Consider the following 6000-nt stretch of genomic DNA (forward strand, 5'->3'; position numbering starts at 1 on the left):
CAGAGTTGCTGGCGCCATGTCAGACTCAAAGCCTGTCACAAGTGGTGTCCCACAGGGCTCAGTCCTGGGCCCACTCTTGTTTGGCATCTACTTTTCCAGTACAAGCAAACACAGGAGGGTTATGGCTGACAAAGTTTGCAGATGACTGCAAACTGGGCCATAGTAGAAAACACATCTGACACAGATATCCTTCAGTAGGGTCTCACAGAAACTGATAACTGGTGCCAGAGCCATGGCCTAAAGTTAAATGCCAAAAAATGCATAGTCATACCCTTCGGGAAAAACAAGGTTACCCCTAGCTACCAAATAGGTGGCAATCCACTGAGCACAGAAGAAGTTATCAGGGACCTGGGGACCCAGGTTGATAGTAGTCTGTCATTCGACACCCATGTAGCCAAAGTAGTTAGGAAGACCTTCTACATTGCCCACCTTATCATGAAGGGATTCTCATCTAGATCAAGGAGGTCATGGTCTCCCTCTACTCATCACTCATCAGACCAATGATTGAGTACAATGCCCCATTCGGAATGTATCTGACTCGACACTTGCAGCAGCTGGAGAGGCCACAAAAGTTCCTCACCAAAAGGATAAAGGGTCTCAAAAGTCTGTCCTATGCTGCCCGACTGAAAGAACTCCAGCTCTATTCAGTCGCCAGCTGCTCAGAGGTGACCTTTGCCTAACATACAAGGCCATGTCAAACCCAGATTTGATGAATATGCTTCACCTCAAAAAATCTAGATCCATCAGAGCCACAAGGGCGGGAGACTTAAACCTCGACACGGCTATTAATAGGACGTGCTGGAGGGATAGATTCATCACCCAAAGACTCCCTATGCTGTGGAACAAAATCCCGGTATATGTGAGGCAGAGCACCTCGCTGGCCTTGTTCAAGAGAAATCTTGACCAATGGATGGGAGATCGCAGATACACCCCAGGGATTACCTCAGTGTCACTGCTCGACAGAGGCACAGCAAAATAATGGGTATAGTTCCCCATACTAAAGGGGTGGCGTAAGCCACAAAACGATGGGCTAGGCTTGTAAATGCCCTCGGGCAGATAGCCTAGTATGAACCTATGAACCTATAAGATACCTCAAATTCAAGGCTGGCTTAATGCATTACCAATTCTCTGCACTGTCCTTTGGCTTATCTACTGCGTCCAGGGTCTTTACAAAGTGCCGGGCACCAGTAATTGCATTTTGCAGACAAAGAAGTATACAACTATATCGTTACGTGAACGACTGTCTCATTCAAGCAGAGAACAAGGGCATTCTTCTTCGGCATCTGGCGTTTGTGAAAAGGCTTCTAACATGCCTAGGGTACACAAACGAAAATAAATCACAACTGGTACCCTCTCAAAAGATAACATTCCTGGGTGCAAGCTTGAATAAAACTGCCCAGGTGATTTACCTCATGCCAGACAAACAAAGGCAACTGACTACTTCAAACTGATGGCAACAAAAACAGTCTTCTGCAAGACAAATTCTGCAGGCTCTGTGCTTCATGCCATCCTGCATACTACTGATTCCATATGCAAGACTGCATATGAGGAAACTTCATTGGTACCTAAAAAGTTTATGGAGTCAACATTCTCACAGTCTGGAAATGATTCCTCTCATTCCCTGCCTGCAACAGGAGTTTCTATGGTGGGCAAAGGCATGTCACCAAAACATGGGACAAACATTCACTCTATCCCCTGCCAGCCAAACAGTGACAACAGACGCATCATATTATGTCTGGGGGACCCATATGGCAGGCAGATGCATTCAGGGCATATGGTCACCAAAACAAATGCATCTGCATAGCAACCAGAAAGAGATGCTAACTGTTCAAAATGCCCTAATAGCCTTCAAGGACGTATTTCATCCAGGGCAACTACTGATAGACGGACAACACCACTGTCATGTGGTATATAAACAAGCAAGGGGGCACACACTCATACCCCCTCTGCAGATTAGCCATGACACTGTGGAACACAGCTTTGACCTACCAAATACATCTTCAAGCTCAATTCCTGCCAAGAAAACAAACACTCTGGCGGACGATTTAAGCAGAAACCTTATGGACCCTCACGAGTGGAAACTAAATCCACAAGTCTTCGGCATGATAACAGAGAAATGGGGGAGCCCAGACATAGATCTATTTGCCTCTCCTCAAAATTATCAATTGAAAAGATTCTGCACAAGGACTTATCACAGACAAGCATGGAAAGTGGACGCCCTATCCTTCAGTTGGAAAAACCTATCAGTTTACGCCTTTCCTCTTATGCCTCTTCTCCCCAAGATCCTCCTAAAAGTCAGACAAGAGAAACCAAAGGTGATACTAATTGCCCCGGACTGGCCCCGCCAATACTGGTACCCATTCCTAAGGAACTTGTCTCAATACCTAGCTTGGACCTTGCCTCAAAGACCACAACTACTGTCCCAGCAAAACAATCCGATCCTGCACAGTCAACTACAGACTCTGAACCTGGCAGCATGGCTGATCATGTAGTCATACAAACAACACATCTCAGTAAAGCTGTGATGGATGTCATTTTGAAAGCCAGAAGGCCTAGTACTAGAAAATCTTATGCTGACAAATGGAAGAGATTCTGTGCTTGGAATAAAACACAAGGAACTGATGCAGCAGAACCAAATATTCCTCCAACATTGCAATACCTAACTGAGATGATTGACAAAGGCCTATCTTTCTCATCAATTAAAATCCATCCCTCTGCCATTTCGGCTCATTACAATACAGAGCCACCAATCTTTTCTCATCCTTTAGCAGTATCTTAGAGGAGCCAAAAATTTAAGGCCTCCTAGAAGATCACCATTGCCTGCATGGGACCTCATTTATGTGTTGGAAAAGCTCACCCTGCCTCCATTTGAACTAGCTGCTACCGCTGATATAAAGTTCTTATAACTGAAAACGGCTGTGCTAATAGCAGTTACTTCAGCAAGAAGAGTTTCAGAGGCCCTCATGGCTATAGGGCCTTTTATCATATTTTACCCAGACAGGATATCTGAGGAAAAATCCTACTTTTATGCATAAGGTGGTTTCCAGTGTGGCTCTTAACCAAACAATTCATCTCCCAACCATTTTTCCAAATCCGCAGAACAAGGGGGAGAGAATTCTGCTTTCCTTGGACGTACACATGCAACTAAGATTCTACTTAAGCAGGACTAAAGCTCTAAGAAAATCTGAGCAATTACTAGTGACATATGCTGCAGGATCAGAGGGCAAGGCTATTTCAGAGCATCCAATTTCAAAGTGGATAAGCCACTGCATCCGTTTCTGCTACTTACACCATGGTAAACCTGTGCCCAAGGGCATTGGGTCTCATTCCACCAGAGCTGCAGCTACTTCAGCAGCCTTTCTAAGGGGGGTACCAACCAAAAACATTCTAGAGGCTGCTACTTGGAGTTCTGTTTACACCTTTACAAAGCATTATCATTTGCCTCTTTACTCTAAATCCAGAGCAGGCTTTGCCACTGCAGTTCTACAGGGCTTTATAGCCACTCCTAATGCTTTTTAGCTCCAGCCCCCCCCCCCCAACCATAGCTTTGGGATTCTACCCAAATGTAATGACTGTAACAGTGAAACATGAAGAACATAGTACAGTTGTGTACACTTACCATAAATGTAGATGTTCGTGCATTCACTGTTGCAGTCCAGGTTACCCTCCCGCCATCCCAGTCACTCTGGAGTTTCTTTCCTTCTCTATCTTCTACAACCTATGTGGTGTATTTGCTTGTAGATGAAGGTAAAGTTTATATTGACGCATGTATATAAGTGCGCTAGCCTGTGTTACATATTTATTGCATTTTCCTGCTGTTTGTTGCAAAAAAAGAAAAAAAAATTATCCTTGTTTCCCGTCTTTCCTGACCTAGAGTAGTCCAGATACAGGCTCTGCTGTATTCTGGACTTTTGGAAAGTTCCTGTGTTGCCCATTTCCTTACTTGGATAAAGGGAGGCTTCTTTGTTCACCAGTGGCAGTGGGGAGCTTAAAGCCGCCTATCTATCCCTGGAGGAGTGTTCCCAGCACAAGAATCTGGTAGTCTATTGGCCGTTTTGGGCCAATTTCTAGCTCTTTCAAGTCCCCCCTGTATAAAACCCGCTTTAGCACGGCTTTGCGCGATTTTGCGCATAGCGCAGCATCGGGCAACACCGCTTAATTGGGTTTAAACCATTCTCGGCTCCACAAAGTCTGCTCTTCACTTTTTCCCTTAGAATTGATCTAGTTCTCATAATAAACACCCCATTCCTACTCTAAAGCCTGGTACTTGCTCACTAAAGCAATTATATAAGTCAGCACTAAAAAATTAAAAGCACTACACCCTCTCAAACTCCCCTTGAGTACCTTGTTCCCTTGAGTACCTTGTTCCCCATTGGCCCTTTTTTCAATTATAAAGGAATTCCCAATACTATTCTAGCATGTCCAAAGGTCAGTTGTCAATCTCCTCTCCGGTCCAGCTGGTGAATCTGGGAATCTTGAGGCAATGTTACAACTGCCTCATGTACACAGACAACCCTCTCCTCCCAACAAATTCCAACACGAGAGATGCAACCATATAGCCAAACTAGAGGCTAAGCTCTCTCAACTCAGTACTGGCGTAATCAGTCAGGAGGAGAAGGAAACCACACTCACTACAATTCGTCTCACGTAGACCTACCACGACAGCAAACCAAACACATAAACACACAAAAACATACTCTGAGGCTCTAAATAAAAATTTGCCTAAGCAACAGAGACCTCCAAAGCAGACACCCAAGCAACCGCTACCCCAAAACAAAACACGTGCAACACATAGCTCACAAAGCCAGTGTGCCGAACTGTCACAGCCCTTAAGGCTAAACAACACACCTGATACACTTGTAATAGGTGACTTTATCGTCGGGCACACTGACGTCCCGCTCATCAGGCTGAACAAGAAGGTCACGGTGAGCTGCCTGTCGGGCGCTAGGATCCTCCACACAACACAATGACTCAGGTCACTCCAAGGCAAGTACAAATATGACTCAGTCATTGTCCATGCTGGTGTGAATGACCTGAGACGTACCTCCCTGGACTACATGAAAAGAGACATAGAGGAGCATGTAGCCCAGGCCGGTATGACCCTGACCTTGAGTAGCATCTTACCATCACCAAGAATGATGCCACAATATGAAGACAAGATGATCAATTTCAACAATTGGCTTAAGTATTGGTGTCATTCAAAGGGGATCCAATGCCTGTCAGCCTGGGATGACATGCTCGACAAGCCACGATGCTTCGCTAGGGACGGCTTGCACCTGTCACCCCTTGGCTTTCGGATATTGGCAAAGGCTCTTGCCACCCCCATAGTGTCTTTTTTAGGCAAGGCTCAAAAGACAAACCCACCTCCATAGTTATCACAAGGGATAAGAAACTAAGAGTAATGCTACTCAATGCCAGAAGTCTAAACCTCAAGATGCACGCACTCGAAACTCTCCTTAGCCTGGAGAACATCGATATCTGTGCAGTAACAGAAACCTGGTTCAAGGCTCCCGAAAGCACCCCAGCACTACCAGGTTATACCTCATACCATGTTTTTCGGCCCCAAAACTTGGACCGAACCACAAAAGGAGGGGGGGGGTGAGTATCAATATTTGTCAGATACCCACACCTCCAGGTTGGTGGCACAGCACGAAGCATCAGAGACTTATCCATGTGCAACTAACAGTGGGTCAAACTGCCTTCCAGTTTATAGCCTGCTACAGACCACCCTCCCAAACCCAGGAACCCCACTCTGCCTTCCTGAGAACACTGGAAAATATGAAGGTCTCTCCAAACACCATTATATTGGGCGACTTCAACTACCCAAACATAGACTGGGAGCATTACTCTAGCTCCAACACCCTAGCCCAAAGGTTCCTAGAATTTATAAACTCAAATGCTGTGGAACAGCTTGTTACCACTCCCACAAGAGGGGAAAACATACTGGACTTGATCATCACCAACATGGGGACTCTATGCTCCAGACCAGAAGTGTATCCC

The 6000-nt window shown here is 45.5% G+C and overlaps 1 protein-coding gene across 4 annotated transcripts in view; it reads left to right on the forward strand.

Annotated features, from left to right (window-relative positions):
- The window catches only part of LOC122815299, a 623971-nt gene that overhangs the window by 555775 nt on the left and 62196 nt on the right, over positions 1-6000 (forward strand). The window lies entirely within an intron of this gene.

Source organism: Protopterus annectens, chromosome 11.part0 (assembly GCF_019279795.1).
Source record: "Protopterus annectens isolate FY-2018-M chromosome 11.part0, PAN1.0, whole genome shotgun sequence".
NCBI lineage: Eukaryota > Metazoa > Chordata > Ceratodontiformes > Protopteridae > Protopterus > Protopterus annectens.